The sequence below is a fragment of the Cryptomeria japonica genome, chromosome 10 (genome assembly GCF_030272615.1).
Source record: "Cryptomeria japonica chromosome 10, Sugi_1.0, whole genome shotgun sequence".
NCBI lineage: Eukaryota > Viridiplantae > Streptophyta > Pinopsida > Cupressales > Cupressaceae > Cryptomeria > Cryptomeria japonica.
The window spans coordinates 140,118,494-140,131,603 of NC_081414.1; positions in this window are offsets into that span (position 1 = coordinate 140,118,494).

The window sequence follows — 13,110 nt, forward strand, 5'->3', positions numbered from 1 at the left end:
CTCTGCACCTGAAGAAATTTTCTCTGCAACAACTCTTCAAAATAATGCCTTCATTCAATTTATGTGAGATCATATACGGAAGTCGAGCTCTTGACTACAACATTGATACTGCATGCTTCAGTCATCCCTTCAGAATTGAATTTATAGAAGAATTCAAAATTTTTGCTCCAACGGGTCACAACACACCTATGTATTTTCCTTTTTGCTCTTTCGCCATTTTGCAGAGCATAACATCCTTGTAACTTTGCCTAATGAAATCACGCTAGCTGTCCGATCAGATGAGACTTGATTGGTCTTTACATTGTCTTAACCTCTTTGCCTTTGCATTGGGCCCTACCTCCTTTTCACCATTTCACAAGCTTTAACCCGCGAGCATTTTCCTTTCATGAAGCTATGCCAAGCGTTAGATAGAACTCTAGCCACCCAACCTTTAACTCCTACTGGGACCGTCAACTTTTTCACTAACCGTGTATCATCTTGACGGCTAACGGTTTTTTTCTATTTCACATGGCTTAATCCGCTTCCATCTTCAGGCCACAAAAAAATGAGAAGCATTTGATCAATCTTGAGATGAACATATTTTAAGTGAGACCTTTATCTAGACATTTCTTACCCCACTTGTTCACCAGTTAACAAATTCCACGTGGCACTCAGCCATTAGCCCTGGAAAACTCTTCGGGTTTAGTTCAGAGTCAACCACATGTCTTACTTCCTACATAACTATTAGTTACACCTTGGTGGGCCCTCAATTACCTTTTGAAACCACGTGTTAATCGACACATCACCAAGAAGCTTTACAAGAAGTAGCAGTTGTCATTCCATGTCATGTTGGAAAGAACCTCTCTTTCTCTTTCGCCATTTCACAGGTTTTAAAACACTAGCATCTTACCTTCGCAAATTCATGTGAATTGTTAGATCATATCAAACTTGCTTGATGCTTAACAACCTACTTGAATTCAATAGACGTGGGTCTTCTGACTTAGCTTTATCCACTTGCTGTTTGGTCATTTCTGAACTGACATGTCAACTTTTTATTCATTGAAAGAAAACATCAGGATCCACTTTATCCTTGCCACCTGTATCTGCCAGGTCACTTCTTATCCCGCAGCATGACTCATCTTCTTGGACCCAACTATTAGTCCTCAAATCCAATTCACTGACCCCTTTAATTTTCGGCCACATGTCATTGTCTTACTTGCCATCTCAACCAGCTAGACTGCTTGCTTGGAATGCCATGTCATTTCGCCATTTTGCGAAAGCTATCTTTCAAGCATCTTTCTCCTGTGAAACTGCGCTAGCTGTTAGATCTCAAGGACTTGCTTATCTGTTATGCCTGTTATGAATCTCTTTCACCTGGACCTAAAAAACCTTTTGCTATTTCATAGAGAATAAATTGTGACCATCTCTCAGCCACGAAACAACGAGAGCCATTAGATCTTGAGAACCTTGATCGCCTTTTAGCCGTGGAAAAGTCTTCACCATTGGGTCTCGCCAAACCTTTTCACCACTTCGTGAAAGATAACTTGCTGGCATATATCAGCTGCGAATCAACCCCAGCCATTAGATTCAAAGAAAGATCGAGTCTCATTAAACTAGATCCAATGCACATAGTCGAACATGCTTTTTCCTTTCGCTATTTCACAGAGCATAACACACTCGCAACTTCGCCTAATGAAATAGCAAAAGTCATAGATTCATCTGAAAGTTGCATGACACTTACTGGACCCAACAACATTAGAAGGAAAAGGCATAAGGCGTAGGTTTCTACAATTATTTAACGATCGCCTAGGCAAATAACAAGGGGGGACACTTCACACGACCACAAGACCCATTACTTAAGTGAATAAAGTAACGTAGGAATAGAAGCCAGAGGGTTTTTGATCAGACATTTGAGCGATTAAAAACTAAAAACCCTTAACCCTTAAAGACCTAAAATAGATTTTGAAGCAACTAATAGCATACCTGACTCAAAATTTCAAAACTTAGCCAATCATGGGAAAATAAAACCCATGTCTTAAACAGTGATAACACATCCCTCCTTATTCTCCACCCCAACCTTCCTACAACAATATCCCTGCTTATTATCAATCCCTTCCTTCATTCAACAATGTTACTCTTCCTTCTCAATCGAACATGTCCAATTTAAATCCTTTTACCGAAGCTACAATCAACAGTATAGCCCAAACAATGTCTTCCTTACAACAACAAATAACTTATATGAATCAATCTATATAATGTACCCACATTTTTTGTAGCGAGCCTATTGTCCACTGACATTGTGTAACCTATCCCTCCTAAACATGTTGAATTCCATCAATTGGAACTTTATAATGGAAAAGGTGACCTCTTGACTCATGTTAAAACATTTCAAACTTTGTGTAGTGACTTTTCTCATGACCAAAGATTGTTGGCTAGATTGTTTACTCGAACATTAAGGGATAAAGCTTTGCAATGGTATTGTTATTTGTGTCCTTATTCTATTACTTCTTTTCAACAATTGGCTAATGCTTTTATTAGACAATTTCACAATAATATCGGTCCTAAAATCACTTTGACTGATTTGATGCATTCTAAGAAAGGTGTGAAAAACATAGTGACTGATTTTATTGGTAGATACAAGCATTTGTATGCTCAAATTTTTCTTTTGTGCCTGATCAAGATATTCTAAAGATTTTTATTGCTAATTTGCAAAAAAATATTAGGGATAAACTTCTCTTTTATGAGTTTACTTCCTTTACGCAGTTGTGTGCAATCCTTCACAACTATCATCTTTGTTGGAATCAAGGAACATTGAGAGGGGGGGGTGAATCAGTGTTCTGCAATTTTTAACATTCTTAATTTGTCCTTTAAACCACTTAATGCAAATAAAAGTAGAGTGAAAAAACACAAAGAAAATAACCATAACACCATAACACTGATATTTTTACATGAAAAATCGGTTAAGGAAAAAACCATGGTGGGATTGAGACCCACAATATTAATATACCTTGTTAGAAGTATAATAATAATATATGAGGAGAATGCACATGCATTCAAGCACATTGCCTAGAGCTTACTGCTCAAATTACAATAAGGGCTACAACCCCAAAAGGCACACTACCTTACAAATGATTACAGATAATAAATGGAATGTCTGAACTAATAAGAAGCATATAAAAGTGCCAAAAAAAGTTTCAGTTAAGATCAAAATACTCTGCTCTGTAACACTTCTCTGTTATGGTGTTTTGCTAAATTTCAAAGCACAAATCCTTTAGTAGCACATGTGAAATTATTCAAAAATGCTCATACACACTTTCCACACAACCACCAATATAAAAAATGATCATATCAATCGCTCATATATATTCGCAACATCAAATTAAATCTTTAACATGTCGGCCAAAAAATGTATAACACACAAATGAAACGTGTTACCCAATTCATCTCAATCCGATCCAAAACAAGTTGTCCACACACTTCCCATATGTCAGCTTATCATTCTCAAACAAATAAACAATCACCAAAATTACATCACACAATCCACATGACAAATATCCACACATTACTACTAATGAACACTATTCTAACCAAAAACTTGTCTACTCGACCTTCCAACTTACTCAAGAATCATCACCGAAAGCCATAAACCTGGAATAAGGAATATTACACATCCATAATGCTTCTTTGTGATCTGTAACACCAAATACTCAACACAACCGAACCACCAATAAAATTATTGTACATTACTAGGTACATTATTCTATCTCACGGGACCTCACTTAACCTTAGTCTCTCTTCTGGTAGGAAAGAATTATGAACTATGGATGGATATCTAACTCTAGTTTCCATAAATGAAAACATGTAAACAACAATGCAATGTATCTTTCCAACAATATTACCATGAGTCAATTGGAACAATCATCCTCTTCAATGGCTCTGAGTGATAAGGGTGAAAGTGCTCAACAACCTTCTGTAATGTTCAAACCAAATAAGGGATTCATAAAATTCAATGACAACAACAACACTCAAGTGATAGTTGCAATGGGTGTGCATCCTTTCTCCAAATGTTTTAGAAAATAATTCACTCCTCTTAATGAATATTTGCATAGTATTATGTCTCAATTGTTACAAAGGAATTTGTTGAAACTTTGCCCTATCAAACCAATTGATAAAACTAAGACTTTGCCACCCTCTTATGATGTCAAAGCCTTTTTCCAATACCATCATCAACCTGGTCATGACACTGAAAAGTGTTATTCCTTAAGGAGTAAGACTCAAAATGATTGATAAAAATACCATATCTGTGGTTGGTGTGAATGATGAAGGAAACAAATTAGTAGCTCCTCCTAATCAAAACCTTCAAATTTTCACTGATCCTTTACCTTCCCATTCCACTAATGTGATTGAGATTGATCATCTTTCATTTTCTCCCAATGACATCAAACTTGATTCTAATAATGTGGTGAACCTGGTTGACAAAAATGAAACTCCTAAGGACTTGTGCATTACATTTTATCCTAGTCAGACTATTAAAGCACCTGATGGCCCACTTTACATAATTACAAAAATCAAAGGCATACCTTCTCAAAGGGTACTTATTGATCTATATTGCATGGTTAATGTGATAACTGGAGAATTTCTTTATACTTTGCAATTGCATCAAGTGATATATGATGATACATATGTGGTAGTTAAAGTTTTTGATGGCTTCTCTTGTCCTGCTATTGGATCTATCACACTTCCTATTGATTTTAGCACTAGATGCTTAGATGCTAAATTTTCTATTATTCCTACATCCGATCAATTTTGGGTGAAGTTGGGATATCCTTGGATATCTTCCATGAAAGTGATTGCTTCTACTATTCATAAGTGTTTGAAATTTTATCATAAGGATAAAATCATAACTATTTATCATAGCATTTATCAACCTACAATGAGATGTAGAGATGTTTGCCATGATTATTTTTGGTCTGAATAATTCCAACCTCTTCAACCTAGAAGTGATGCTCTCTTTAAATTATATCAAAAATGGAAAAATGAGATGATTTTTTCTTTGAGTAAACCTATAAATCCAACACTTAGTGTTCCTCTTGATGATCATATACCTCTTCTTGACGAGAAGATTTTTAATTCCTCCTAAGGAAAGAAATAATCTTCTTCTCAAAGAGGAGTCTATTCCTTCTCCTATGGATGAGTCCACTCTTCCCCCCAAGGATAGAAATTCTCCTCATCCCAAATGTCAATCTATTCCTTCTCCTCATCATGGACCTGGTCTCCTTCCTACACCTCCCATTCCTCCTTTATATGGTGTGGTTCCACCTCCTACATCTTACAAAGAGAAGTGACTGACCTCTCCTATTGTTCAACCTTAAAGACCTTAACCTATTCATACTTCCTTCAAATAATAAAACAAGCCTATACCTAATGAACCCAAACTTTCACAACCTTCAACTAAAATCTAACAAAAGTGTTGTGCGAGAGAACACCGATGAAGATGTTGTGCTAGAGCTTGTGAACTTTCTTCCCGAGTCATTTCTTCTCCCAAGACACCTACTATTGATGTGATTCCATTTTATCCTCATGATGATGTTCAACCTAATTTTTGAAGACATAAAATGCTTAATTAGAGATCCTATTGTTATTAATCTTGATGAAGAAATAGGTAAGAATGTTGTTAATGATGAAAATGTTGATCTTAATATTTTTGATGATGAATATGAATATGTTGATGTTGACAATGATTTATGTAAGAAATTCTCAAAAGCATTAATCCTAGCTCCTAGTAACAAACAAAGTGATCCATCCTTAGAGCATGGTCCCTATTTGGAACTTGTGATAGATCCATCTACTATGCTTGATGTCACTCCTCTTTCATGTTGTCCATCTTATCGAAATAATGATGAGAAATATTGGGGGGTGGATGATGTTCTTGATTAGCTTCATTATCATCATATGTTCTCTCTCCCTCTCTTCTCTTGCTTGTTTGTGAAATTCTTCTATTTGTCATCCCTAGTGTTGTCTACCTGAGGACGATGCAAAGTGTTGATATCTCTTTTGGTCTTTTCTATGTTGACTCAAAAGACACATGTGTTCCCTTCTTCCATATTGGTTTCCTTTCTTTGGGGGATGAGTACAATTATATGCATAATATATATATATATATATATATATATATATATATATATATATATATATATATATATATATATATATATATATATATATATATATATATATATATATATATATATATATATATATATATATATAAATGATACACATGAGATATCACAAAAAGCATACTAACTCCAAAGTTAGGTGAAACCACCTCGTGCTTTGTGTTTTGTGACCATTATCCTTTGATTTGTTCTCTCTTGGGGGCTAAATTATTGTGATAACATACTTGTGTTTTTGGGTGTATCCTACATCAAAGCAATTGCTCCTAATAAGGTGTGTGCAATCGCTTTAACGTGGGGGCATACTGTCCACTCAATGATTCTCTCTCTTTCATATCTTGATACTTCAAGTTACTTTGTCTTTTTCTTTGTAAATTTTGGTATTTTTCTTTTCATGACTCATAGTAAGAGAACCTTACTAATTGTAGTCATGGTTCTCTCTTTTTCTCTCTCATGATCTTCCTTTTTACCTCGTCATTGAAGTTATGAGATCCTAAAAGTCCATTGGGGGTTAAAAGTACAAAGTTGTGTCACACTTTTATAAAGGAAATGGTCAATGTTGATTAAACTTTTTAAATTAAATCAATAGAAAGTGAAATATATGTTTTAAATTTTGAAATGATGTAAACTAATAAAATCTATATTCTTTTGTCTATTTTATGTTTGTGATTTTATAAAAAAAGTAAAAAATTATTTGAATGTAGTTTTTTATAAAGTAAACACTATAATGTAGTTGTGTGTAATACCCCGCTAGGAACCTTAAAGGAAAACAACACAACTAGGCAACTAAAGGGTGAAATATTTTTTTTTAAAGATTAAGTGCATTAATTATACCCATTGCACGTTTAATAACACAATGAAAGTCTAACACATGATTTCCTAAGGGTTACCAACGAAGATTAATTCGTAGATTATATCAACACCATGGTTAATTTAATTGTCCATTTAACTAGATAGATTAAATGCTTAAGATTAAAACTACACATACATCTAAATTCCATAATGAAAGAATCAAAGTATTCCAATTCATTTATTTATCCATAAACCATCTATACAAAAGATCAAAGCAACTGAATTAACATACAATCCATTGACATAATATTACAATATCCATAAATACATGGCTTCCAAAAATACCATAAAATCCAAAAGTTACAATATCAAGGTTACATAAAAGTTTGATACAATGACCACAAGGTCTCAACTGAACAATGATCATGAACATGAACTGGTACATGAACCACGAACCAAGAAACACTAGTGAAGCCTTTCCTCACCTGAAGATACAATCCAAAACATCCGATGGGAAGTGGCACTACCACCCCACCCTGCTAGGAGATAGTAGAAAACCCTCAAGCAAACAAAATAAGACAAGTATGAAAGAACTACAGGACTCCGCAAACTTCCATGTGGCTCAACTCACAAACACTAATGACTCTAAGGAGAGAGTGTCATCGCATGGCTTACGATGGTTACCTTGGTAGGCCACCATAGGTCCCGGCCCCCCATCCTGGGTTATCTTGGTAACCTCTCCTGAACCTCCGGCTCCATCTAAGCCTCATGCAGACCCTACCAATTCTTTCATGAAGACAAGGTGGTAAGTTTTCCATTCCAGGCCTTCTCACCACATCTTGAGCCTATACAAGCACTCAACCATGTGCGAGGCACATTATCTTAATTAATATTATGAACTACCCACTCCCTAATCAATTATTAGGTTATCACTTTTTAACTGACTTTCAAGGGGTTATCCTACCATCCACTTTGGGCGTGACCCCCATTCAAAAGCAACTCTCTCTCATAGGACACTAATAGGAAATGTCTCTCTCTACAAGAACTCTATGGTGAAACAGAAAACCATATCTAATCCTGACAACCCACAGGTGAAGGATACACAATCATTAGCCCAAGATTGACCATTTGGAATAAAACACACAATGGTTCACATCAACGAGGTTATACAACAACACCTGACCAAGGAGATATAACAACATATGACATAATGACAACTCAACCAGAATTGCAATGAAATTAAGCTTTACCACAAATACCATTTACACAAGATCCTAATACAAGCAATCTTTTCTTTAAACAACCAAAAGCATAAATAACTTTCAATTAAAGATTTTCTAGAAAATAAGAAAATACAACTATATTAATATGAGGAAATCAATTTTTTCATTTGTCCAATAAGGTTAAATAAATCACATAAAAATTAATCTCCTAAAGTATTTCCAAGCATAAATATAGAATCTAAAATTATAAGCTTTCCTGGAAATAACCAAACTTTGAATTATATATATATATATATATATATATATATATATATATATAATTATATTATATTATATTAATATATATATACATTGTATATATATCATATACCTATAATCATATTACAATATATATATATATATATATATAAACACATGAATTAATTTTCATAGTATTAAAATAATACTTAATAACATAATGCCCATTTAAAAAAACTTATATATGAATATATATATACATATACATATATCATATATATAATAAATTAATTTTATAATCGAATTTTATAACCCTGCACAGAAATCCGAAATAACATATTTCGGTTTGCGTGAAATTTATCTAGGAAATAGTGAAATTAGTTTAACCCTTGCTACTGTAGGTAGCAAGTGCCACCACCGGTAGCACTGCTATCGTACAATAGTAGGTACTACCGTAGGTAGCACTGCTAGCAGATGCTACCGTAGGTAGCACTACTACCATCGGTAGTAGGTACTACCACCAGTAGTACTGCTACCGCCGGTAGCTGTACTATCGTCGGTAGTAACTACCGAAAGTTGTATTTTTTATTTTGATTTTGATTTTTGATTTTTGATTTTTTAATTTAATAACCTAAATAAAACATTAAAGTTAAATAACCTAAAATATTAAAATTTTAATAACCCAAACAAATATTAAATTTTATTTTTCAATAAAATTTATTTCCAGGGAATCTAATTAGTACAAATTAATTAATACAGATTTTCCCATACACTTAATAAACTACTAGATTTAATTCCCAATTAATTTTACAACTAAATATACAAAGATGCACAAATATACATAAAGAACAACCATAGCAAAATATCGAATCCATCCCCAAACCAAAGGACCTTTTCTCCCAAATCTTGCAATTTTCATGCACAGTAAAACATCTTGGCAAAATTTGCGAGAAGAACTTTTCCCAATTTCCTCAAAATTTTAATCTACAAACACCTAGGAAACAATTTTTTTCCATACACTAGAAACTAATTTCAGAAATGGACTTTAGCCAAGAACAACAAATAACCAGAAAGAACTTTAGATTTGACAAATATTTTAACACATGTCATTCAGAAAGAGGGAAGAAATAAAATATTTTCTTTAAAACAAACAACCAGAAGAAACCACCCAATCTAGTCTAGCTTTCCTGGAAGAACTTTGTAAGAGGGATTGAATCCTTCAACAAGCTTCCAAACAATTTTTCTTCACTAGAATCTAAGCTTCCAATAATTTTTCCTTCAACAAAATATCTACCTCTTTCTTGTGACCCCCAAAACAAAAAGATATCTTCCCCTTTTAAACTAAAACTCTAGGTTGCATATATTTTTTACCAAAAAAAACCCTAATATTTAATTTTAGTAATTAAAAGCAATTTTATTTTTCTTTTCTAATTCCTAACAAAGGAATAAATTACATGCAATAAGCAAAAATCATTTTTTTATTTTCTTTTCTCATACAAATTAATTAATTTCCTAAAAAGAAAATTAAAACAATACTTTAACTCTAATTTATTCTTTTATTCATTTATTTATTTATTTATTCTATTATTCTTTTATTTATTTAAAAATCTAGGAAACAATAAATAATGAAATTATTCTAATTTATTTTTCACTAAAATTTAAATAAAATATATTTATAATATCATGTAGCTCACAACTTAATTTAATAAATTCTTTTAATTAATTAAATTTATAATCTCAATGCATAAAATACATAATTCAAAAATACCAACTATGAGATAACTCCATAAATTTAATTAACTAATTAAATCCACTAAAACACACAAACTGAACAAACCCCAAGCAAAGACTTGAAAAAGTCAAATGATAATACACAAAGGCCGAACAAACTGACAGGACGACCAATTGACGATACTCACAAGAGTGTAATTGAATAAAATAGGGTCAACTAATACCTCCTCCACTTCCATCAGACAATATAAGGCATGCTTAGACTTGTGAAGTCAGGTGGAGATGATACCCCATACCTACCTGGTACTTATACCTGCAATATCCTGCAACACCAAACCACACATGCATATATATAATATAGAAAACACAGTATACACACCAATGAAGGAGAATCACAACATTCCCTATCTCATCGGAGTGAGTGAGCTAAAATCATCCCCTTGCATCCAATACACTCGCAAACACGCAACATATAATTTCACATTTGCATAGATAAAATAAAGAGTCAGTACATAGCAATAATCCATCAAATGCCATAAATCACAAGTACTGAAATACTGCAAATAAATTATGCATATCATATCTAGATAAAGCATGAAATAATGTCATATAAATCTGAATAACACATCATGGTAATGTATCCACTAAAAACAAACAATAATAAAATATGAGTCTAATGAGTTCAAATGAGGAGAGGTACTATATTGCGAATAAAATGTTGAAATCAAAGTTACACAAGCTACCATACTTTATTTAATAAATTTTACCTATTTTTCTTCAGTTTTTTTGTGTATATTGATAACTTGAAACTTTAATGCATGGATATATTTTTTACTATTTTTAATAAATATATATTTTTCAATAAATTTGAAAATTTTTGTGTGCTAAAATATAACTCTTTCCAATTACCACCACCTTTTTTCATAATTATTTATCCAAATTAGAAAAAAAATATATCATCTTGACATAGATTCTTTTCTCTACTGTATCATATTTTTTTCAAAATTTTCAAATAAATTTTAGTGTTTTTACTTGACAAAATAATCAACCTTATATTTTAGTGTTGATGACCTACTTCTAATCAAAATAGAATATAAAATATAAAAACTAATTGATGTCTTACCTTATATTTTAGTGTTGGTGTATCTTGCCTCCTTGACGACTTGGTGAAATTGTTTCAATCTGAAGCCTTTTTACTTTACCAAGAGTATGATTGAATTCATAATCCCACTAAAGTGGGGGCTGAATGTAGTGTCCTAAAATTGTACCCCTTGAAATTTTGACCACATTTGGGTCTTCACCTTAGTGATTGCACCCCTTAACCTGATTAAAGACCTGATTATGTCCAATGCATTACAAATGCCAAAATTTTAAACTTGCACTCATCTTGCACCTTGATCCTACCCCAAAATAGGGTGTGGCGCCATGGTCCTCCCTAAATGGGACCAAATTTGAACCCTTTTTCCCATCTCAAATTTGAGTGGTATTTATCTCTCTGTGTTAGCCTATGTCAAAATATTAGTCAATTAATCTAATAGGCAGGTATATAAAGAGGATTTCCCCTCTCATTTGAAGAACATACACAGATAATACATTACATTCATGAGCAAGCGTTGAGCACATAATAGATCAAGAATTCAAGCATTCAAGAGCAATTAAGCATTTTCAATCTTCCTTCAAGGCTTGGAGCAGCAGTAAAGTCAAGGATAAAGCATTGAAGTGGGGATCTGCATCCTCTTTCATGAAACCTTAATTCCATGTGGAGGCAAGCAAAACTTCGCAAGGAGGTATAATCATTTCAATTTCAGTCATAATTCAGAATCTCCCTCAAAAGGAGAATATTTCCATTCAGTCATTTCATTTACATTTATCTCAATTTCATGGTTGATTCCAAAACTAGGGTTTGACCGAAGGCAATCCCCTATTCCCAACCCATTTCCCTTTCTTTCTATGTGCAGTTAATAGGTGTGCACCTATTTTTTGGGAGTTAAGCTTTATTTGCAGAGACGAAACAACCTTTTTGACGTGCAAAAAATTCAGAGGACCAAGAGGCAACACCACAGTCCCTTCTTTTTCGAGGCATTTTCATAGGGTAGATCTGAATCAACTCATATTTCTCAGAACCAAGTGCACAACTAAATCCTACATCCGTAACTCAGTATTTTCTTAGTTTTGTCTTCAATTGCAACACTTAACCCTAAATCAACATTTCAACTTACAAAAGAGGGAAAATCACATTCATGATTTATCAATCTACTTAGTATTCAATCCTTATCTGATTTGTGATTGAATCTAGTGGATTCCTCCCCTCTTTTGAATGTAAAGGAAATCCATCAAAAGTGAAAATTGGTTTGGTGATTTCTCCTTCTGTGTTACAAATTGCCAAATCGAATTTTCTCCTTTACACCTATCCCAAGAACAATTTAGATTTTTGAAGCTTTTTTGGTAAAATCTATAACCACCATCGCACTTAGAAGGCCCCAAAACCCCAAGATCACCTATCCATTCATCCAAATTAGAGATCGTCACCCCAAGGTGAAAGGATCCCCCTCCCTAGCCATCATACAAACTTGTAGATATAGATCTAATTTAAAAAAATTAATTATTTTTGTTTTTAAAAAATTAAAAAAATTAAAAAATATATATAATTAAAAATTTGGTTTAAAATTTTTGGGGGATAATTTATATATATATATATATTTCTAAAAACTACAATTGATTTTTTTTATGGGCTTTTAAAAAATAAATAAATACCGGTACCCTTACGGGTACCACAAGTACTTGACAGGGGCCTGCTGATGTAAACCCTATTGGGCCTTGTGGTCTATAGGTCGTAGGCCCTATGGGGTAGATGTATCATATTGTACCCTACCATGTAGGGTACTAAGAAGGGGGAGGGGTGGTTTCCATTTTTTTAAAAGTTTTTTTCATGTTTTTTATAAAAATTTTGTTAATTAACTTTTGATTAAGTT